This window comes from Oryx dammah, unplaced genomic scaffold, assembly GCF_014754425.2.
Source record: "Oryx dammah isolate SB20612 unplaced genomic scaffold, SCBI_Odam_1.1 HiC_scaffold_25, whole genome shotgun sequence".
NCBI lineage: Eukaryota > Metazoa > Chordata > Mammalia > Artiodactyla > Bovidae > Oryx > Oryx dammah.
The window spans coordinates 53,160,135-53,183,668 of NW_024070209.1; positions in this window are offsets into that span (position 1 = coordinate 53,160,135).

Sequence of the window (23,534 nt, forward strand, 5' to 3'; positions counted from 1 at the left end):
TTAATTCATTAGTTGTGGAAAAGGACCAGAGAATTTGTATTTCTAGCACATTTTCATGTGATGCTGATGCTACTGATCAGAGGACAACTGCTATAAAGTAACTGTTGTTGCCATGAAATCAGCATAAAACCACTCCCAGGTCCAACTGAAAGATGCATTTCCAAAGAAGACTCCATGTATCCAGCTGCACAGACTTTTCTGCATTTTAGAAAATAAACTCTCAGTATGTAAATCTCTTAGTTAGAATATTTTAGAAGTTAAACATTATTCAATCATTTAATCCTGGACAGTTGTCTCCACAAATAAGAAAAAAATTGATTCCATGCCACTGAGAACAGGCATGTGTGTGCAGGGCAGATGTGTGTGCCTGGATGGAGGGAATTTGTAACATTTTCTATTTCCACTCAATTTGATGCTTCAGGCAGGTAAGCTATCTAGCATTTTCTTAATTCCTACACAGGAGCAGAGTCTTCCATACCTTCTAGTTGCTGTTGCAGATCATTTTTTTTTTTAATCTTTCAGATTTTATGTCATACATTGGACTGTAGAGTCTACTGCAGATAAGATATTAAGGGAGTCCCCCTGCTGATAATATCTGTCAATAATATCAGGTAATATGCAACTACCTGTCTTTGCTCATACCCCAGGCCAAAATGAGAAAGTAATGAGGTCAAGATGGAGATCTCCCTTGAAGAAATCAACCAAATCAACTTCCACCAGTATAAGACTGAATTCCATTTATGTAACAGAAACATTCCCGAAATAGAGGGGCAAAGGTCATAAAGAATATGGATACTTACTTTGAGCTGCATTTTCTCTACAGCAAAAAAAAAAAAAAAAAGTGCTATATTGTCTGTTAACATCTCAGCATTATTTCCCCTTGCTTTTGTCTAGCATTTTCTGAATTCCTGCACATAAGCAGAGTCTTCCATACATTCTAGTGGTGGTTGCAGGTCATTTTTTAATCTTTCAGATTTTATGTCATACATCTGACTGTAGAGTCTATTGCAGATATTAAGAGATTTTCTTTATTGATATCATATGTCAATGAAAGACAGTTATACACACATAAAATTGACAGTATATATATTTAATGTTTAAAGCTCATTGTAATCCTGGTGACATGAATAATAAAATATTTCATACTTTTTGAAATAAATAATCAATAATAAAGTATCTATTTGTTTTTAAGATTTTCAGTGACAAATAAATCATACATAACTTGGACTCTTTCTAGTTTGCAACTGTGTTTCCAATTTAAAAAGTTTCTGTCCATCAACTCAGCTTAATGACTGATATGTACTTGTGGATAAATAAACTAAAGATAAAACTTGGGGATGTATCCTGTCCTAGAATCCTGAGTTACACTCATTATTGATGTTCCTTTGCTTTTCAACAACTAGCAGCTCCAGGGTTTTTCACCTTAGAATCATTATCTGAATCCTTAGAGAAGATAATGATTAGTACTTTGTTATGGACTTCACAGTTTCTGTATGTACATCCCCCAGTTTTTCCCTTAAAAAAGCAGCTTATCTGAACATTTTCAAAATCTGTTAAGTACCAGCCTGTACAATTTTTTTTTTTTTTTGAGGTTTACAATCCTGATTGGCATTTTTTTATTGCCCAAAACTACATCTATTCTGGGGCTTCCCATGTGACACAGTGGTAAAGAATCTGCCTGCAAAGCAGGAGATCCAGCTTCAATCACTGGGTCAAGAAGATCCCCTGGAGAAGGGTATGGCAATCCACTCCAGTATTCTTGCCTGGAGAATCCTATGGACAGAGGAGCCTGGTAGCTACAGTCCATGGGGTCATGAAAAGTCAGACACGACTGACTGACTAATACTATTACTGCTACTGCTAAGTCACTTCAGTCGTGTCCGACTCTGTGCGACCCCATAGATGGCAGCCCACCAGGCTCCTCTGTCCCTGAGATTCTCCAGGCAAGAATACTGGAGTAGGTTGCCATTTCCTTCTCCAATGCATGAAAGTGAAAAGTGAAAGTGAAGTCGTGCCCAACTCAGCGACCCCATGGACTGCAGCCTATCAGGCTCCTCCGTCCATGGGATTTTCCAAGCAAGAGTACTGGAGTGGGTTGCCATTCTACATCTATTTTCAGTTCAGTTCAGTTCAGTCACTCAGTTGCATCCGACTCTGTGACCCCATGAATCACAGCATGCCAGGCTTCCCCGTCCATCACCAACTCCCGGAGTTCACTCAAACTCTCGTCCATCGAGTCGGTGATGCCATCCAGCCATCTCATCCTGGGTCATCCCCTTCTCCTCCTGCCACCAATCCCTCCCAGCATCAGGGTCTTTCCAATGAGTCAACTCTTCGCATGAGGTGGTCAAAGTACTGGAGTTTCAGCTTTAGCATCATTCCTTCCAAAGAACACCCAGGGCTGATCTCCTTTAGGATGGACTGGTTGATCTCCTTGCAGTCCAAGGGACTCTCAAGAGTCTTCTCCAACACCAAGTTCAAAAGCTTCAATTCTTCGGCACTCAGCTTTCTTCACAGTCCAACTCTCACATCTATACATAACTACTGGAAAAACCATAGCCTTGACTAGACAGACCTTTGTTGGCAAAGTAGAAGCTCTATACAGTCAGCAAAAACAAGACCGAAAGCTGACTGTGGCTCAGATCATGAACTCCTTATTGCCAAATTCAGACTTAAATTGAAGAAAGTGGGGAAAACCACTAGACCATTCGGGTATGACCTAAATCAAATCCCTTATGATTACACAATGGAAGTGAGAAATAAATTTAAGGGCCAAGATCTGATAGATAGAGTACCTAATGAACTATGGAATGAGCTTTGTGACATTGTACAGGAGACAGGGATCAAGAACATCCCCATGGAAAAGAAATGCAAAAAAGCAAAATGGCTGTCTGAGAAGGGCTTATAAATAGCTGTGAAAAGAAGAGAAGCAAAAAGCAAAGGAGAAAAGGAGAGATATAAGCATCTGAATGCAGAGTTCCAAAGAATAGCAAGGAGAGATAAGAAAGTCTTCCTCAGAGATCAATGCAAAATAGAGGAAAAGAACAGAATGGGAAAGACTAGAGATCTCTTCAAGAAAATTAGAGATACCAAGGGAACATTTCATGCAAAGATGGGCTCGATAAAGGAGATTTAGTTTAGATACTATTAAATCTAGGATCCTGGATCTTTCCTGGTGGTCCAATGGTTAAGACTCAAGTTTTCAATGCAGAGGGGACAAATTCAATCCCTGGTCAGGGAACTAGATCCCACGTGCCACGTGGTATGGCCAAAAAAAATAAATAAAATAAATAAATAAAAGGGGGGGGGAAATCCAGCCTCATGGATAAAGTACAATAGTACATATTTTGATATTTCAAAGTATAGATTGTTTAAGTCTCAAACTCAAAAACTAGATCATAAACTTTGTTATCTTAGGGTCTCAATTTCTTGGGTTATATTATTCTTGTATGACTATAATGCCTGGAATAAAAATTTGGCTTGACAGTGACATTACCTGAAGCCAGTCAATCATTAAAATTTATACAAATTACAAAGTCCCAAGTCTGGATTATTCTAGGCAGCACAAATTTCATGGGCACTGACTGCCCTGGAGAAGAATAACTGAGACAAGATTCTAGCCCCAAGTTTGTCACTAATGAGCTGTAGTTCCTGGGCAATGTGATTAACTGCAGCTTCATTTGGTCTCAGTGTTCTGCAACACAAAACTGCTTTTCAACAATAGATGGGAAGTTCTAACACAACTACAGCATTTTACAGCACCTATAATAATTTTGTAATATTCACTTGGTGTGGTTTCATTTACTTTTAGGATCAGCTTGCTTTTAAGAAAAGTCTTTAATGTGATTCTATTTTATTGGAACAAATTAGAGCTGTTACATACTGATTCTATTTTAAAATTGAAAGTAGCACTGATATTCAATCGAGGATACTTGGTTGTAAACAAAAATGATACTCCTACATGGCAATTAGTTCATAGAGCTCCTTCCATAATGATAACTTAGAGTAGTGATGAATCATATTCAAATAAATACTGCCTCTATCAAAAGCTGTACACTTCAAGATACTGACTTACATTTACCGTGACAGTTGGATTTGCATTAATTGTCACATTTTACCAGATTTGCATTGGAAATAGCTGCAGAAATTCCTAAAACATTATTGCACATCTAGGACCAATGTAAAAAGTAAGCTATCATTCAGGAACTCCACAATTAGTGCTTGACACTCTGGATTAGACACCAGAGAAACACTGTCACTCAACCAAGGACTAACTTTCTTCTTTGGGGTGACCTTTTTCTTTAAGACAAGTTCCTTGATGGTTCCTGACATTTGGAACAAATATTTAAAAAAATAATAATAAGATAAAATCTAAAAAGGTCAAAAGTTTTCTAAAATCCTGTTGTGTAAAATGTTTAGATCTTGCTAAATGACAGCTGAAGAAGCTCTAGGTTCTGTGAAATCAAACATTCCTTTGCGTTAATGCAACATTAAGCTGGTTCCAGTTTAAAAGTCATGAATGCAAAGAGATATTGTTCCCATAGCAGCAACCATTTTTTTCCCTCTCTGTGGATGATATGTGATATTAGTAACCTGCCAGCTAAAAGTAAGCTTAAGCATCCAAAGGACTGTGAAAGAAGAACTGATACTGTTGTGAAAATCTAAGCTCTAAGCATCACCTATGTGAAGCAGGGAATCATTTTAGTTCAATTAAACTAAAGAAGAATAAATTCTAGAGATCTACCATACCACAGTGTACGTATAGTGAGTGATGTTCTATTGTAGCCCTGAAAACTTTGTTAAGAGGGTAGATCTCATGTTAAGTGTTCTTACTACAGCTGTTTTCCTTCAGTTCAGTTCAGTCACTCAGTCCAGTACGACTCTTTGAAATCCCATGAATCACAGCACAACAGGCCTCCCTGTCCATCACCAACTCGTGGAGTTCACTCAGACTCACGTCCATCGAGTCCGTGATGCCATCCGGCCATCTCATCCTGGGTCGTCCCCTTCTCCTCCTGCCCCCAATTCCTCTCAGCATCAAAGTCTTTTCCAATGAGTCAACTCTTCGCATGAGGTGGCCAAAGTACTGGAGCTTCAGCTTTAGCATCATTCCTTCCAAAGAAATCCCAGGGCTGATCTCCTTCAGAATGGACTGGTTGGATCTCCTTGCAGTCCAAGGGACTCTCAAGAGTCTTCTCCAATACCACAGTTCAAACGCATCAATTCTTCGGAGCTCAGCCTTCTTCACAGTCCAACTCTCACATCCATACATTACCACTGGAAAAACCATAGTCTTGACTAGATGGACCTTAGTTGGCAAAGTAATGTCTCTGCTTTTGAATATGCTGTCTAGGTTGGTCATAACTTTTCTTCCAAGGAGTAAGCGTCTTCTAATTTCATGGCTGCAGTCACCATCTGCAGTGATTTTGGAGCCCCAAAAAATAAAGTCTGACACTGTTTCCAATGTTTCCCCATCTATTTCCCATGAAGTGATGGGACTGGATGCCATGATCTTCGTTTTCTGAATGTTGAGCTTTAAGCCAACTTTTTCACTCTCCTCTTTCACTTTCATCAAGAGGCTTTTTAGTTCCTCTTCACTTTCTGCCATAAGGGTGGTGTCATCTGCATATCTGAGGTGATTGATATTTCTTCCGGCAATCTTGATTCCAGCTTGTGTTTTTTCCAGTCCAGCGTTTCTCATGATGTACTCTGCATAGAAGTTAAATAAGCAGGGTGACAATATACAGCCTTGATGCACTCCTTTTCCTATTTGGAACCAGTCTGTTTTTCCATGTCCAGTTCTAACTGTTGCTTCCTGACCTGCATACAGATTTCTCAATTAGTCAAGATGGTCTGGTATACCCATCTCTTTCAGAATTTTCCACAGTTTATTGTGATCCACACAGTCAAAGGCTTTGGCATAGTCAATAAAGCAGAAATATTTTCCTGGAACTCTCTTGCTTTTTCCATGATCCAGCAGATATTGGCAATTTGATCTCTGGTTCCTCTGCCTTTTCTAAAACCAGTTTGAACATCAGGGAGTTCACAGTTCACATATTGCTGAAGTCTGGCTTGGAGAATTTTGAGCATTACTTCACTAGCATGTGAGATGAGTGCAATTGTGCGGTAGTTTGAGCATTCTTTGGCATTGCCTTTCTTTGGAATTGGAATGAAAACTGATCTTTTCCAGTCCTGTGGCCACTGCTGAGTTTTCCAAACTTGCTGTTTTCCTTAAATAAATATACAAAGATCCATTTGTGTCTGTCCCTCAATATTTACCAATCACATGTACAATGGGAGGAAATATTTTTTTTTCTCCTGAGTTTATACTGTGGAACATTCTCTATAAAACTAGTGTAATTCTTAGTTTGAAATTAAAAGAATTTTTAGCCATGAAATTAAAAGATGCTTATTCCTTGGAAGAAAAGTTATGACCAACCTAGACAGCATATTAAAAAGTAGAGACATTACTTTGCCAACAGAGGTCCATCTAGTCAAAGCTATGGTTTTACCAGTAATCATGTATGGATGTGAGAGTTGGACTATAAAGAAAGCTGAGCACCAAAGAATTGCTTTTGAAATGTGGTGTTGGAGAAGACTCTTGAGAGTCCCTTGGACTGCAAGGAGATCCAACCAGTCCATCCTAATGGAAATCAGTCCTGAATATTCATTGGAAGGACTGATGCTGAAGTTGAAACTTCAATACTTTGGCCACCTGATGTGAAGGACTGACTCATTTGAAAAGTCCCTGATACTGGGAAAGATTGAAAGTGGAAGGAGAAGGGGATGAGGACGAGAGAGGATGAGATGGTTGGATAGAATCACTGACTCAATGGACGTCAACATGAGTAAACTCCTGGAGTTGGTGATGGACAGGGAGGACTGGCATGCTGCAGTCTATGGGATCACAAAGAGTCAGACATGACTGAATGACTGAACTGAACTCATCTTCAGTACAAAATCACAGGGAAAAAAAAGGATTTATTTATCAATTAGTCTATAAAGTAGACAACATATCTAATTTATATTCTTTTCTCATTTGGAAAGCCAATTCATTCAGTAAAATCAAAAGGATTTTCTAACAGACATTGTATTCATTTGTCCATTCATTTCCTGGATGCTTAAAGATTGGATGCTTAAAGGATGAAATGATAAATGAAAGAATGAATGGTCCAAAGGGAAAGCTAGGAAAACCATAGACTATGCACCATATAACTTACATAGGCCAGTGGTTCCTGCCTTGGTCCACCAAGGCAAAGCATCACGGTTGAACCTGAGGTATGGGATTCCAGAAAAGAATCAGTAATGGCATGAAACTTAGGGATTACAGATGAGGAAACTGAGGCTCAGAGATGAGATCCAGCTGATACAAAGGCAAGATTGGCAGTAGGAACCTGATTTTTTGAATTTCAGCCATAGATGAGAGGGAGAAAATTAATTGGGTTTGGGGAGAATGGAATTAAAAGAAGTAATGGATGATATGACAAAACACTGTATTGGGTTGGAGGGAAAATGTGATTGGCCTATTTATTTTTAAGGTCTTTTTTTTTTTCTTTTTTCATGAGATTGATATGCAGTGTATTAAGAGAGAGAATATGAAAATGGTGGATTAAAATGGAGTAAGTGAAGTGTTAATTGCTCAGTTATATCCAGATCTTTGTGACCCATGGCCTGTATCCCTCTGTCTATAGAATTCTCCAGGTGGAAATACTGGAGTGAGTTGCTATTCCCTTCTCCAGGGGGTCTTCCCCACTCAGGGACTGAACCCGGTCTCCCACATTGCAGGCAGATTCTTTACCTTCTGAGCCGCAAGGGAAGTCCCAAATGCAATAAAGCTCAGCAGTAAAGAATCCACCTGCAATGCAGGAGACACTGGTGTGATCTCTGGGTTAGGAAGATCCCCTGGAGAAGTGAATGGCAACCCACTCCAGTATTCTTGCCCCTTGAATTTTACTTACAGAGGAACCAGATGGACTACAGTTCAGGACAGGACTTGGCAACTAAACAGCAAAACAGTTCATTAGGTATAAAGGAAAGCAAGAAATAAGAAGAGCAATTCTACTATCGTAAACAGGATACATCTAAAAGACATAATGGCTCTGGATATGAAATATTTTATTCACAGTTATGTGAATTCATTCATTCATTCATTAATGAATTAATTCATTTGTAGTTATCATTCTTTTTTTATTTGCTTCAGAGTTAAAGGAAATGGAATGTAGACAAAGTCATCAAGAAGAAGTGAGAACAAAGATTTTTTATTATGACTCTTGATTCCATTTCTGAGACTAATTTAATTCTTCATTCATTAGAGCTCAGTAATATGGCTTTTTATTAACCATTCTGTATATGCAACCATTCATGTATTTTTAAACAATCAGGAGGGGCTTCCAAGCTTTTTCAGACAAGTTTAGAAAGGTTCAGAATAAATGACTCTCTATGGGAGTAATTTTGGTATTGGAGGAACAGTTTCTTAGAATTACCTGCTGAGATTATTTTTTAAAATTTATTTAGCATCTCTTCCACAGCAAATCCTGAGAGCCACCTCCCAATTAACCCCTTCCTTTGTCAGTGGCTCTCACTTCCTTCCCAGATGATCTACTGTTACCCATGGAAGTAGATAAGGCCTTTAGTTGTATGAGAGAAGAAAAAAAATGTACTTGAAACCTAGCTTAATTACACAAAATTGAAGCTTCTTTTCCTGAATTCAACATTAAAACAAAGAAGCAAAACCCAACAAAATTATAAAACTTCCAATAATTGGTTTAATTTCATTTTTTCTTGAATACTTTTCCATATCAATGCATTTGTAAGACTAGCTTTAAAAGTTTTAAAGTGAATGAAAAAGAGATAGTTTTTATTAATTGATACACAAACCATCTTATTCTGGCTTGTATGAAAACAAAGAACAACACAATAATGATTTGTTATTCTTCACAATTTGTTCTCAGGATAATACAAGTGAGTCAAACAGGATAAATTTAGGAAATGATAGAAAATGGAGATAAAACGACCCCAATGGTGAATGCATACTGATTTGGATGGAGTTTCTAAGTTCCAGCTGCTTTTTCCATGACATAGTGTGGGTCTGAGTGACTGAACTGAACTGAACTAAACTGAATGTGGGTCTACCATTATTAAAAATGAGCCAGCAATACTCATCTAAAATCTTACATTTAAAAGTATTGGGAATTAGATACAGCTTTAAAATCACTAATGCTATTGTACAAAATATACCTGGGGCCCATGTAAGGATAGTAAGCTACCAGTTCTTAACTTATTTGTTAAGAAAATATTGGCCTGGCCAAAGAGTTCTACTTTCTAGAACAGTTTATGGAAAAGCCTGAAAAAACTTTTTGGCCAACCCAGTAAAAGTCTTGTTTTATTTTTGTTTCATCTTGACTCTTGCAAGTTTCTACCTAATTTGAATTAGGTACATGACAATAGGTGTGTACTGCTGCTGCTGCAGCTAAGTCGCTTCAGTCCTGGCCAACTCTGTGTGACCCCAGAGATGGCAGCCTACCAGGCTCCTCCATCCATGGGATTTGCCAGGCAAGAGTACTGGAGTGGGCTGCCATTGCTTTCTCTAGATTTGTACAGATCCCTGAATTATACCATTCCAAACTGACTGAAAGAGAAAAAGATACACTTACTCTGGTCTAAAGCAATAAGTCCTGAGTTTTAGGTTTTCTTTGTTATCAAGCCAACCATTTTCAAAATAAATTTTGAGGACTTGATAATGTCAAGAACATTAAAACAAAACAAAAACTAATTAAAATGCCAAATGCAATTACCATGATGAAAAAAAAGTTTTAAACACCTTTCATTAAAAAATGAGCAGTTCTTTGAATTTAAAAGTGGGGATTCTTAACAGTGATCACAACAAAAACTTCCAATCATTTCCTCATTTTTTTTCTTATATTTTTGCCATAGACTAGTGACCTGCCTCTTGAGAAACCTATATGCAGATCAGGAAGCAACAGTTAGAACTGGACATGGAACAACAGACTGGTTCCAAATAGGAAAAGGAGTACGTCAAGGCTGTATATTGTCACCCTGCTTATTTAACTTCTATGCAGAGTACATCATGAGAAACACTGGGCTGGAAGAAGCACAAGCTGAAATCAAGATTGCTGGGAGAAATCTCAATCACCTCAGATATGCAGATGACACCACCCTTATGGCAGAAAGTGAAGAGGAACTAAAAAGCCTCTTGATGAAAGTAAAAGAGGAGAGTGAAAAAGTTGACTTAAAGCTCAACATTCAGAAACCTAAGATCATGGCATCTGGTCCCATCACTTTATGGGAAATAGATGGGGAAACAGTAGAAACAGTGTCAGACTTTATCTTTTTTTTGTGGGGGGGGGGCTCCAAAATCACTGCAGATGGTGATTGCAGCCATGAAATTAAAAGACATTTACTCCTTGGAAGGAAAGTTATGACCAACCTAGATAGAATATTGAAAAGCAGAGACATTACTTTGCCAACAATGGAAGGTCCGTCTAGTCAAGGCTATGGTTTTTCCAGTGGTCAAGTATGGATGTGAGAGTTGGACTGTGAAGAAAGCTGAGCACCGAACTGATGCTTTTGAACTGTGTTGTTGGAGAAGACTCTTGAGAGTCCCTTGGACTGCAAGGAGATCCAACCAGTCTATTCTAAAGGAGATCAGCCCTGGGTGTTTTTTGGAAGGAATGATGTTAAAGCTGAAACTCCAGTACTTTGGCTACCTCATGCGAAGAGCTGACTCATTGGAAAAGACCTCTGATACTGGGAGGGATTGGGGGTAAAAGGAGAAGGATGGACAGATGATGAGATGGCTGGATGGCATCACCTACTGGATGGACGTGAGTTTGGGTGAACTCCAGGAGTTGGTGATGGACAGGGAGGCCTGGCGTGCTGCAGTTCATGGGGTCGCAAAGAGTCGGACACGACTGAGCGACTGAACTGAACTGAACTGAATGACAATTTAGACACTATAACTCTTTAGAAATATCCAATTTTAAGAGTCCAAAGATCTCACTCCAGATTGGCATTTTTTCTCAGTGAAAGACAGTTTTGCCTTCCCCTTTCCTGTGAAATTTGAGGAGTGATGAGAGAAGAGGTTACTAGGGACATCTACTTCTAACATGGTAGATATCAGAGCTTCTGTTAATTTGCATACATTGCAGAGAACAGTCCCCCCGCTTAACCAAAGAATCATCAGACCCAAAAGGACAATGGGCTGAGGTTGAAAATTTGCTTATGCAGAATTTGGTCCTTCACTGACAGGCAAGGTTAAAGTCAGTACAGATTTCAGGAGCGGTTAGCTGCTGGCATTTGTTCCCATCCCTGTTTCCCCCCAGGTCAGTAATCTCCAGTCACTCCACTACATCACCTTCCATATCTGCCACAGCATTCTCAGACTTTCACTGGGTTTATGATAAAATTATCCACTGATATTTAAAAACACACCAAAACCAAGAAAACATTGCAACTGTAAGTTTAGGAATAAAATGATGAAGGTATCTTTTAAATATCATATGTGTACACAAATTACCTTTTAAAATTATAAATCTAAAATATAGAATAATTGAAACAATTATTGAATAAATGGAATAATAATGAAATATAATTTAATATTTTTTACAGTATTGAAGTGAAATTCACATAACAAAAGCTAACCATCCTAAAAAGTGAACAATTAAGTAGTGTATAGTAAATTAACAATATAAGGCCATCATTACCTTTATCTAGTTCCAAAACATCTATGACCCCCAAAGCAGAACCTGTATCCAAATAAGAAGTCATTCACCATGCCCTCTTCTCCCTCCACCAGCCTCAAGTAAACAATCTGCATTCTTCCTCTATTGTGGATGTATCATTCAAATGGAATCATATAATATACGACCTTCAGCCTGTAGTTTTTTTCAATTACCATGTCTTTTAGGTTTATTCACATTGCCACATATATCAGTATATCTTATTTTTTATAGCTGAATAATATTATATTTTATGGTTATAAGCAGGGCTCCCCTGGTGGCTCTGATGGTAAAGAGTCTGCCTACAATGCAAGAGACCTGGGTTCAGTCCCTGGGTTGGGAAGATCCTGTGGAGAAGATAATGGCTACCCACTCCAGTATTCTTGCCTGGAGAATTCCCTGGACAGTGGAGCCTGGCAGGATACAGTCCATGGGGTCAAAAGAGTTGGCCATGACTGAGCAACTAGCCCTTTATGATTATAACACATAATATCCATTCATCCATTGATATAAAATTGGGCTATTTACACTTTTTTGGCAATTGTGAATCATGTTTCAATAAACATATGTATACATGTATTTTTTTGAGAATATGTTTTTGATTCTTTTTCTTATATGAAATTATTCAGCCATATGAAACATTTATATTTAACTTTCTGAGAAACAGGCTGTTTTCTACTGGGACAAAATCATTTATTCCCACTAGTAATTTTTGAGGGTTTCAATTTTCCACATTCTTGCTAGCACTTTTAACTTTCTGTTATTTTGACTGTACCCATCCTGGTGGATATTCCACATTATGTTTTTATTTGTATTTTTCAAATGATTAATGATGTTGAATAGCTTTTCATGTGTTTGCTGACCATTTGTACATCTTCTTTGGGAAAACATATATTTAAATTCTTTGTTCATTTTTGTCTTTTTCTCCTTGATTTGTAAGTTTTCTTTATACAGTCTGGATATTATACACTTATCAGATACATAAATTGCAAATATTGTGTGCCTTTATGTCAGTTGTTATTCACTTTCTTTTTAACATTCTTGTATAAATATGTATTTTTTTAATATGAAGAAGCCCAATTCATATTATGCTTCCTTTTGCTGCTTATGCTTTTGGTATCATATCTAAGATCCATTACCAAACCCAAAGCCATAATCATTTATGCCATGTGTCTTTATTAGATTTTCATGGTTTTAGATGTTATATTTAGGTCTTTATCCATCTTTGTTAAATTTTGTATACAGGACTAGTAGGGATCCAACTTTATCCTTTTGTGTATGGATATGTTTCCAGCAGTTGAAAATACTATTCTTTTCTCAGTAAATAGATGACACCTTTGTCAATATTAAATTGGCCAGAGATATATGGCTCTGTTTCTGGGCTTTCAATTCTATTCCATAGGTCCATATATCTATTTTGTGCCAGTGCCACACCATTTTTGTTTTTACAGATTTCTAGTAAATTTTGAAATCAGGAAGTGTGAGGTGAGTACTTTTATATGCATAGTATTTGTTTAAAAATTATTGTGTAAAAGGTAAAAGAAATGAAAACCTAATTTCTGTCTTTTGGGGGAAACTATAAAAAATAAATTAAAATATGAACACAAGATAACATATCACTGAAGAGCAAAGTTTGCTGTTCATATTTTAAAAATTATAGTCAGATAATAGAAAGGCATAGTAAGCCAAATTTATGGGTAAAGTGGGAACTGGAATCCACATTCAAGGAAAGCTTAGAATTTATATGAAAAAGAGTGTGTAGGTTAAACTCCTTGTAAATTGTTACATTTAACTTTCTCCATATCTTTTCTAACTCATTATGATCTGCTATTACTTTGGCTTTTATGTACTAGGACTCTGGCAACTATGAAACTAAGATCAGGAAAACAAGTTTATTTTGAACTATGCAGATGATTGAGTAGTGCTGAGTTTTAGATGCTAAAGATCAATGAATATTGTCAATATCAGTGGTATAATCAAGAATGTTTTCCTATCAGTCCCTGATTCTTTCTTCAAGATCCCGCATTCTTCTCTGGCTTTGCTGACCTATTCAGTATCTCTCCATTTTTTGTTTGCTTTTTTTTTTTTTTTTTTCTGTAATTCTTCCTCTTTCTTGCTTTGTAGGACTTTGTTTTGTGCAAACTCTCTGACTCTAAACTTGGTAGGAGAGCAGGCATTGACACATGCAAGCTAAAATAGCAAGTGAATTTGTTTTTTAAAAAAGGTGAGCAGCAGTGGGAATATGAATTAATACAGTCACTATGGAAGATAATATGGAGATTCCTTAAAAAAAACTAGGAATAAAACCACCATATGACCCAGTAATACTATTTCTAAGCATAGATCCTGAAGAAACCAAAATTGAAAAAGACACATGTACCTTAGTATTGATTGCAGCACTATTTACAATAGCTAGGAAACGGAAGCAATCCAGATGTCCATCTACACAGGAATGGATAAAGAAGTAGTGGTACATATACACAATGGGATACATCTCAGCCATAAAAAGGAATGCATTCAAGTCATTTCTAATGAGGTGGATGAACCTAGAGCCTTTTATACAGAGTGAAGTAAGTCAGAAAGAGAAAAACAAGTATTACATATTAACATATATATATGGAATCTAGAAAGATGGTATTGAAGAACGTATTTGCAAGGCAGCAATGGAGATGCAGATATAGAGAACAGACTTATGGACAAGGGTTGGGGAGAGGAACAAGAGGGTGAGATGAATGGAGAGAGTATCGTAGAAGCATATACACTACCATATGTAAAATAGAGAACCAAAGGAAATTTTCTGTATAACTCAGGGACCTCATACTGGGGCTCTGTAACAACTTAGAAGAGTGGGAAAGGGTGGGAGGTAGGTTCAAGAGGGAGGGGACATATGTACATCTATGGCTAATCTATGATGATGTATGGCAGAAAACAAACCAATATTGTAAAGCAATTATCTTTCAATTAAAAATGAATAATTTTTTAAAAAGTTGAGCAGCAAATTGTCTCTCTCAATATTTTTATTTTACCTCTCAATACATCATTAAATTGTGACCAGTTTCTTCTGTTATTTTGACTACAACTGACTTCTTTACTTCCTTCCTACCTCCCTCTGTTTCTTCTTTCTTTATACCTTCTTCTTCTCTGACACTCTCTCTCATTCTCACTCTTCTCCCCAACTCCTTCCTTCCTTCTCTCCTTCCTTCCACCCTCCCTGCCTTCTTTCTGCTATTCTGCCTTCCTTCTTCGCTTTCTCTTTATTTTTGGAATGCACTTGCCTTCCCAGGCATCTCCCTACTTCTACCACAACTCTGAAACTTTTTATTTTCTCACATAAGGGTAGCTAAAATATAGATTTTAAATAATTCTTTTTTCCCTGTGTTTTATGAGAAAGTTATTAGAAAAAGTGGGATGGTGTAACAATTGTGGCATATTATTTTCAACCAGTCTTTTTATACCAACTTTTGAAGACTCAGCAGAAGCATTTTACTTTAGTCTATATAAAAATCCTCATCTTTTCTTCTAAAAAATGATGTAGTAGCCATTGATGTCAGCCATTGTCTTAACTCTGTAGGATCCCTGAGAAAAGATATATTTCTAAAGTGAGTCTGGGGCTCATAGAACCAAATAAAGTTTTGAGCTAGATAAGACAGGCTCTTTCACACTTAAATACAAATCAAAACAAAAAATAACAAGAAAATACAGACATTATTAATCAGTGAATTAACAGCTGCCCACACTTTGACACGAAGTTTAGAAAATCAGTACCAAACTTGTTAAGATTTTTATTTTTTTTTTTAAGTTCAAATAGTTTGCTACTGATGGATACTACTAGTCTATTTTTCTATCATGAGGGAGAAATATATATGCATCAGTATGTGTAGGGTTAAGTGTGTGGTATACCTATTAAATTAAAAGTCTCTGATGTGAGCTTTTTCAAACAACCACTAAAGCAACTAGGTTAATAAAAATGTGAGTTTCAAAAGAAATGGTTTTGCCTAAGACTCATATAATTGAAGAGAGTGTGTGCTGAAGGAATTTAAAAAAACTCCATTCTGGCATTTACTTGAATTCGTATACAATTAATTACCGAGCAGAATTTGTCTTCTCTTATTTGACAGATAGCCTTATGAATATCCAAAGGCATTCTCATAATCATGAGCTGTGTAAAAGCATGTATATTTGGAATGCATTATAAACATCTTGGGCAGCTTCAGTCCTTGGAGGCTAGGGAGGGCTGATGGAACAGAAAGGGAGCACTGATTTATTATAATGCTAAATAGTTTACCAGAGGTGTCTGTGATCTGGATCTGGAAATACAGAGCTAATCTAAGGGAGAGACTTCTGAGGATTGTACTCTAGCTGCAAGCATAGACAGAATGTTTGATACTACCTTGTTTTCTATAATTCCTGCATCTGCACATAATTGAATATCACGCTGGGGTTTTGGAGGCACAAATGCAGCCCCTCCAAGTCTGTAGTAACAGGTGAAGTTAGGTTCTTTGCAAGTGCCTTGGCACATCTTAATAAATTCATCTGTGGCTTAGAAGAGTCCCTCTCTGGGTTAGTTTTTCTCCATTGCAGTTTACCCTGTTTTATTTGAACTGTGTGGATTTGACAAAGCTGCTAAACTCTAAATTTTAGGTTGTTTAGTTGTAAACTGAGAAACTTCACAGTGACGCTGTTTCTATTTAAAGCTGAAATGCAGTTAAAACCCTGTGTAACTGATCTACGACCTGAGAAATGTGCTAACACTTGTGTTTCAAATAATTTAATTATAATTTAATTTGAAACTTACTGGTGAGAATGGATAGCAAGGTCCTTCAGCATGATTTTCACAGTATAGAAGAGCTGATAGCCTCAAAAAGTATTCTCTCTCACTGTATGCCATAGAACTTCCTATATTGTTGAGTAGATATTCTATACTGATTTTGTGCACCTGTGGCTAATAAGTCCTTGAAAGGTGGTTACTATGAATGAAAAACTGATTTTTAGTGTTAAATAATGAAAATTGAAATAGCCACATGTGGTCAGTGGCTACTATATTGAACACCACAGATTCTAGGCTCTACCTCTTAAAAACCTTTTATTTTTTTAAATTGAGGTAAAATTGCTTTACAATGTTGTATTAGTTTCTGCTGTACAACTAAGTGAATCAGCTATATATATACATATATCCCCTCCCTCTCAAACCTAAAAATCTTGACACTATATGTGATTATACTACACCTGTTGTATAGTATTTACTCAGCCATAGTTAAAAAAAAAAAAAACACTTAAGATTTTACTCTATCTTCTTATTGTTGTTTAGCATCTCTACATGCCAGGAATTTGGGTAATGACTTGATATAGTATGTTATTTGGACAGCAAGGAGATCAAACCAGTCAATCTTAAGGGAAGTCAACCCTAAATACTTGTTGGAAGGATTGATACTGACGCTGAATTGGTCATCTGATATGAATAGCAGGCTCATTGGAAAAGTCCCTGATGCTGGGAAAGATTGAAGGCAGGAGGACAGGGCATCAGAGGATGACACAGCTGGATGGCACCACTGATGCAATGTATGCAAATTTGGGCAAATTTCGGGAGATGGTAGAGGAAAAAGAGGCCTGGTGTGCTGCAGTCCATGGAACTGCAGAGTAGGACACAGCTGGGGGACTGAAAAACAACAATATGTTATTTAAGACATGGCCCATGGTACTCAGGTAGTACACTGACTACTAAAAATGACAGGGATATTTATGAAAGATCCTATGACGCTCATGTGTTGCTTGATACAGGAAAGCACAGAGTACTCCTGGAATACAGAGAAAGGAATTAACATCTGACTAAAAGGAAATGCTTCATCAAGACATGACATTTGAATTGAGTCCAAGAAATAAAAAAAGAAAGATTGGAATACAATCAATAGAAAAAGTGCCATCAATAAACACTTAGAATTTCTGGATAAAATAAAACAAGATAGTCTTATGCTTATAAGAGAAAAAAAGAAAAAGAACTTCCCAGCTTTTAAAAAGGAAAGAGAACTGACAACTAGATTAGTAAATACGTGTACTAATACTGCAGCTGAACTATATTGACTCTGGAGGTTATTGCTCTTTATTGTCTAGAAACTTGGGGTTTGAAATCTCCTCAGGATACCAGACAAGGTCATAGAAGTGGAAACAGAGATGTTCATAAACCCAGCATCCTAAAGAAAAGGGCTGAGCCCTCTGTGAAAGGTGTCTGACTTTGCAGAGAGTCAATCAAGCACTGTCTCTAAGGCAGTGATTCTCAGACTTGGCTGCATACTAGCATCACCTGGTGGGGAGGAAAAACAAACAAATGCACAACAAAAGAGCAAAAACCAAGGATGCCAATGTTATATCATGGGGACTAATTAAATCAGAATAACTGAGGATTCATATTTATTTAGAGCTCCATGGGCAACTCCAAAGTGCAGCCAAGTTTGATGCTGCTGTTGGAGGTGATCTCTGACAATTTAGAACCCCACATGTCACGTAAGTGGAGATTTAAATTTATTCTGTTGCCTTGAGCAGAAATTTATAATCAGATATGTTAGCAAGATAGCCTTCCTAGATTGTTGATATTCCGGGTCTCCCAGCAAAAGCACACCGAAGGGATTCAACTTGGGATACAAACAATCCTGTAGACAAAAGCATTTTCTTCCAAAGTTAAACAGAAAACAACAACAACCAACAAAACAACAACAACAAAACCCAGGACACACAAACACATTTCACTTGCATTCTTGTTTTTCCTCACACAACTTGACACAAAATTGTACTTAACAGATTGATATAACACATGTTTTTCCATTTCACAAGTCTATGGTTGGAATTTATTGTCAATCCCAGGGTATAGGAGATGGTGACCAAAACAGCTCCCAAGAAAAAGAAATGCAAGAAGGCAAAGTGGTTGTCTGTCTGAGGAGGCCTTACAAATAGCTGAGAAAAGAAGAGACATAAAAGGCAAAAGGGAAAGATATATGCAACTGAAAGAAGAGCTCCAGAGAATAACAAGGAGAAATAAGAAAGCCTTCTTAAGTCAACAATGCAAAGAAATAGAGGTAAAAAATAGAATGGGAAAGATTAGAGATCTCTTCAAGAAAATTGGAGATACCAAGGGAATATTTCATGCAAAGATGGACTCAATAACAGACAGAAGCAGCAAAAACCTAGCGAAGTAGATGAGACTAAGAAAAGCTGGCAAGAATACACAGAAGTACTGTATGAGAAAGGTTTAACAACCTGAATAACCACGATGATTTGGTCACTCACCTAGAACCAGACATCCTGAAATATGAAGTAAAGTGGGCCTTAGGAAGCATTACTATGAACAAAGATAGTATAGATGATGCAATTCCAGCTGAGCTATTTCAAATCCTAAAAGATGATGCTGTTCAAATGCTGCACTCAATATGCCAGCAAATTTGGAAAAGTCAGGAGTGGACACATGAGTGGAAAATGTCTTTTTTCAATTCCAACCTCAAAGAAAGGCAACACAAAAGAAAGTGAAAGTGAAAGTCACTCAGTCATGTCCGACTCTTTGCAACCCCATGGACTATACAGTCCATAGAATTCTCCAGGCCAGAATACTAGAGTGGGTAGCCTTTCCCTACTCCAGGGAATCTTCCCAACCCAAGGATCGAATGCAGGTCTCCTGCATTGCAGGCAGATTCTTTACCAGCTGAGCCACAAGAATGTTCAAATCACAGTACAATTGCACTCAATTCACATGCTAGTAGACTATGCTGAACATCCTTCAAGCTAGGCTTCAGCAATACATGAACTGAGAACTTTCAGATGTACAAACTGGATTTAGAAAAGGCAAAGAAACCAGAGATCAAATTGCCATCGTCTTCTGGATCACAGAAAAATCAAGGGAATACTGAAAAAACATCTACTTCTTCATTGACTCTGCTAAAGCTTTTCAATATGTGGATCACAACAAGCTGTAGAAAATTCTTAAAGAGATGGGAATACCATACCACCTTATTTGTCTCTTGAGAAGCCTGTATGCAGGACAAGAAGCAGCAGTTAGAAATGAACATGGAACAATGGACTGTTTCAAAATTGGGAAAGAAGTATGTCAGAGTTGTATATTGTCACCTTGCTTATTTAACTTCTATCATGTGAGTACATCATGTGAAATGCCAGGCTGGATGACTCACAAACTGGGATCAAGATTACTGGGAGAAATTTCAACAACCTCAGATATGCAGATGTTACCACTCTAATGGTGGAAATTGAACAAAAGTAAACAGCCTCTTGATATAGGTGAAAGAGGAGAGTTAAAAGCTGGCTTAATACTCAACATTCAAAAAACTAAGATTGTGGTATCTGGTCCCATTAGTTCATGATGAATAGATAGAGAAAAAGTGGAATCAGTGACAGATCTTATTTTCCTGGGCTCCAAAATAATTGCAGAGGATGACTGCAGTCACGAAATTAAAAGAAGCTTTCTCCCAGGAAGAAAAGCTTTGACAAACGTAGACAGCATATTAGAAAGCAGAGGTATCACTTTGCCAGCAAAGGTCCATATAGTAAAAGCTTTGGTTTTTCCAGTAGTCATACATGGATGTGAGAGTTGGACCCTAAAGAAAGCTGAGCACGGAAGAACTGACACTTTCAAATTGTGGTCTTAAAGAAGACTCTTGAGAATCTCTTGAACTTCAAGGAAATCACACAAGTCACTCCTAAAGGAAATCAACTCTGAATATTCATTGAAAGGACTAATGCTGAAGCTCCAATACTTTGACCACCTGATGCAAAGAGTTGACTCTGATGCTAGGAAAGTTTGAGGGCAACAGGAGAAGAGGGTGACATAGGATGAGATTTTTGGATGGCATCTGTGACTCAATGGACATGAGTTTGAGCAAACTCTTAGAGATAGTTAAGGACAGGGAAGCCTGGTATGCTGCAGTTCATGTTGTGGCAAAGAGTCGGACACAACTTAGCGACTGAACAATAGCAACCAGTGCCCTAAGAGTTGCCCTTTGTTTCGCTGAGTCTCCTGATACCAGGATTTCTGTTATGTTTATTTCTTTAGTACAGTCAAAATGCTGAAATTTCACTTATCTTAGGATCACATTCAAAATGCTTCTTATATTAATGGTAACTTCCCAGTCCACTTTACCTCCTGGGGATAACCAAAACTGTCTTCACATTCTCTCTCTCTCTTTTTTTTTAATTTTTAAAATTTATTTAATTGGAGGTTAATTACTTTACAATATTGTAATGGTTTTGCCATACATCAGCATGTATCCACCACAGGTATACACGTGGTCCCCATCCTGAATCCCCATCCCTCCTCCCTCCCGGTACCATCCCTCTGGGTCATCCCAGTGCACCGGCCCCGAGCATCCAGTATCATGCATTGGACCTGGACTGGCGATTCATTTCATATATGATATAATACATGTTTCAATGCAATTTTCCCAAGTCATCCCATCCTCTCCCTCTCCCACAAAAGCCTGATCTATACATCTGTGTCTCTTTTGCTGTCTCGCATACAGGGTTATCATTACCATCTTTCTAAATTCCATATATATGCATTAGTATACTATATTGGTGTTTTTCTTTCTGGCTTACTTCACTCTGTATAATAGGTTCCAGTTTCATCCACCTCATTAGAACTGATTCAAAAGAATTCTTTTTAATGGCTGAGTAATACTCCATTGTGTATATGTACCACAGCTTTCTTATCCATTCATCTGCTGATGGACATCTAGGTTGCTACCATGTCCTGACTATTATAAAGAGTGCTGCCATGAACATTCTCTTTTAAAGGTGCTGGTTATACATCCCTAACTCCTTGGAGAAGACTCTTGAGAGTCCCTTGGACTGCAAGGAGATCCAACCAGTCCATTCTGAAGGAGATCAGCCCTGGGATTTCTTTGGAAGGAATGATGCTGAAGCGGAAACTCCAGTACTTTGGCTACCTCATGTAAAGAGTTGACTCATTGGAAAAGACTTTGATGCTGGGAGGGATTGGTGGCAGGAGGAGAAGGGGACGACCGAGGATGAGATGGCTGGACGGCATCACTGACTCGACGAACGTGTCTGAGTGAACTCCGGAGTTGACGATGGACAGGGAAGCTTGGCATGCTGCGATTCATGGGGTCGCAAAGAGTCGGACACAACTGAGCAACTGAACTGAACTCCACCTGATTTCAATGTCACTCTAATAACCGTACCCACTAATCATGGTTATCCTGACAAAGACAACCAAGAGACAATTAAGAGATAGTCTAAAGGAAAAACAAATCACAGCAGGGGCCTTATATGTCTTGCTATCCAGACTTGTTTGTGGATAACAAAGAAGAGAAAACAATGGTAATCCACCTTTCATGGTTTCCAATTTTTTCCTTGTATCAATCCTTTACTTCAGTTTTTTCTCCTATTGTCCCTTCAGCATCAGCATCCTTGTCTGCAATTTTCATTTGCTGTCTTATGTACAAAGTTGATCTTCTCAGGAATGTAGATTTTTTCTCTTTTCTGCAGATGACAGCTACTATTAAGGAGTTTTGCATTCAATTGTCAGCAAGGGAAATTAGACTTAGATTTTTCTTATGATAGGAGTAGGTCTAAGGTTCTGGAAGTTTATTTCTATCTCTGTGCATGACTTTTGTAATAAATGCAACTTCCTTGCCTTGACAGTTAGGTGAGGAACTGAGTAAATTTCCTTTTTTTTTTTTTGCCTAATTTGATAGAATAAATCCTTGCCATCTTCACATTCCTTTAAGACAGAAGACTGCAATGCATTTGTTTATGTGTAATTCAAAAATATTTAACCCACCAAGGAAAAAAAAAGGCAAACTATTTTTTTTTCCTTATAAAATGAATCTATATCAAGGAATCAAATGTAGAATATTTTATAGCTTTTACTTCTGGCCATCTTAGAAATTTTGCTGTCAGTCAATCAAGGAAAAAAATCAATAGATGCTTTTGATTTATAAGCCACTGAGAGAAACACAGAGACTCATATTCAATGAACATATAATGATGTTTCAAAGATCAGACCTGTCTTGGATACTTCCGCAGAAATATATATATAAAAGTGAAGTCGCTCAGTTGTGTCTGACTCTGCGATCCCATGGACTGTAGTCTACTAGGCTTCTCTGTCCATGGGATTTTCCAGGCAAGAGTACTGGAGTGTGTTGCCATTTCCTTCTCCAGGGGATCTTCCTGACCCAGGGATCGAACCCAGGTCTCCTGCTTTGCAGGCAGATGCTTTACCCTCTGAGCCACCAGGGAAGCCCATATATATATATGGGATATATATATATATGTGTGTGTGTGTGTGTATGCATGCACATAATTTATCATTTACAAAAACACTGAAAATTATAAATATTTTTATTCAATTAATTCAAACCATAGGCCTCTAATAGGCATCTTTAATACCAGTATATGAAAATTTAACTTTTTTTGACTAAACTACAGTTCAGTTACAGGGCAGTTCAAGTCAATTAACTCTACTGTTGGGTCCAGTAATTTGATAGAAATTTATCTTGTTAGTAATAAAAGTCCATTAAAGATTAGTTCATGGATAACTTTCTCTTATTTGGTAAGCGTAGACATGATTAATAGTCATAAAATTATAAAAAAAAAAAAACATATCTCCATTGATTTATGAAGTATTTCAAACCAATAATGATATAGAAAATTAAATACATACAAGATGAAAAAATAAGATGACAGGGTTTTAAAATCATGATCTCTCTGAGGAAGTGCCCCTGCAGCAATCGCATGCACACTGTGCTTTCTTTAGATGCAATGACATTTGAAGAGCCA